At 61.0% G+C, this 1,581-nt stretch overlaps 1 protein-coding gene across 4 annotated transcripts in view; it reads left to right on the top strand.

Moving 5' to 3' along the window:
- The window catches only part of NOXA1 (NADPH oxidase activator 1), a 10,673-nt gene that overhangs the window by 265 nt on the left and 8,827 nt on the right, over positions 1–1,581 (top strand). The window lies entirely within an intron of this gene.

The raw sequence follows: 1,581 nt of genomic DNA, 5'->3' as shown, positions 1-1,581 counted from the left end.
TCGCCCTGCCGCCCCCGACCCCGCGAACGCCCCCCGGCGGTGGGAGCCGAGCGAGGTCGGGCTGAGGGCGCGGCGTCGCCGGGAGAGGCCCGGGCGGAGGGTGACTCACACCGGGAAGCGGGAGGCCGCTGGGCGGGGCGAGGCCCGGGGCCGCCTGCCCCAAGGGGAAGGCGCTGCGCCGAGGTCAAGGCCGGGGGCCGGGTCAGGCTCCTCACCCGGGCCCCCGGCCTACTCCAGGGGGTGCTCCAGGCGAAACAGCCCGGAGCCCGGGGGAGCCCGGGGGAGCCCGGGGTGCGGCGGCCGAGGCCCGGCACGGAGCCCGCTGCCCTTCCCGCCCGCCCGCGTTCCGGGGCCGCCTGTTCCTGCGCATCCCAAACGCCAGCGCCGCCCCCCGCCCCTCAGTCCCGAGCGCCCCGCAGAAGCAGGCGGGTGCCCGCGCTGTTGAAGGCTCGGTGACAGCAGCGATGAAGAGGAGAGGGAACTGCGCGCTGGGGACGGTCCCTTGCAGGAGACTGGGCAAGGCGCAGGAGACCCCCCACTTCGTCTCTCACAGCTGCTTACAGATTTACAGTCACCTCCACAGAAGCTTCATATTTTCTTTTTAAAGACGGAGTCTTGCTCTGTCGCCCAGCTGGAGTGCAGTGGTGCCATCTGGGTTCAGGGGAACCTCTGCCTCCCGGGTTCAAGCAATTATCCTGCCTCAGCCTCCCTAGTAGCTGGTATTGCAGGCGCCCACCACCGTGCCGGACTAATTTTATATTTTTAGTAGAGACTGGGTTTCACCATGTTGGTCAGGCTGGTTTTGAACTCCTGATCTCAAGTGATCCACCCACTTCGGCCTCCCAAAGTGCTGCTGGGATTACAGACGTGAGCCACCTTGCTCAGCCCACAATGATTTCATTTTAAAATGTTACCCAAGAAAGGAAATGTAATCATTGGACACCAGGTGGTTTAGCGATGAATCCTAGGTTCAGGGCCAGCACAGTCACCCGGTGCTCACGTGCGAGAGGGGACGCGGTTAGAGTCAATATGACTGACCACAACATATGCATGTTAGGAAATGGGAACTTGGAAAAGCAGATGGAACAGCCATGATTAATAAAGCCGAGCACCTGCCGGGCAGGCCAGGGTGCAGAGCGTGTCGCTGGAACTGCCGCTCCCGGTTAGGAGCCTTGCGCGAAGTTTGGGGCAGACGGGTTCTGCCGGCCTGAGCAGCCAGCCTGCATTAGTCCCTCAGCCACCACACTTCACACCTGTGTGAACTCAGTTCAACAACAAGCTCACTCAGCCACATTTGTGAGTGAGACCACAGCACCCTCCGTGTCACACACATTTCACTGATGGCTGCAGTCCCGTTGAGAACACACACAGCTTTGTGAGAGTGAGAGCACAGCACCGTCCGTGTCACACACATTTCACTGATGGCTACAGTCCTGTTCAGAACACACACAGCTTTGTAAGACTGAGACCACAGCACCCTCCCCGTCACACACATTTCACTGATGGCTACAGTCCCGTTCAGAACACACACAGCTTTGTGAGACTGAGACCACAGCACCCTCCCTGTCACACACATTTCAC

Source organism: Sapajus apella, unplaced genomic scaffold (assembly GCF_009761245.1).
Source record: "Sapajus apella isolate SASKATOON/1434 unplaced genomic scaffold, GSC_monkey_1.0 scaffold126, whole genome shotgun sequence".
Lineage (NCBI taxonomy): Eukaryota > Metazoa > Chordata > Mammalia > Primates > Cebidae > Sapajus > Sapajus apella.
The sequence above is the reverse complement of the archived record's forward strand: the minus strand, read 5'-3'. Positions and strand labels throughout refer to the sequence as shown.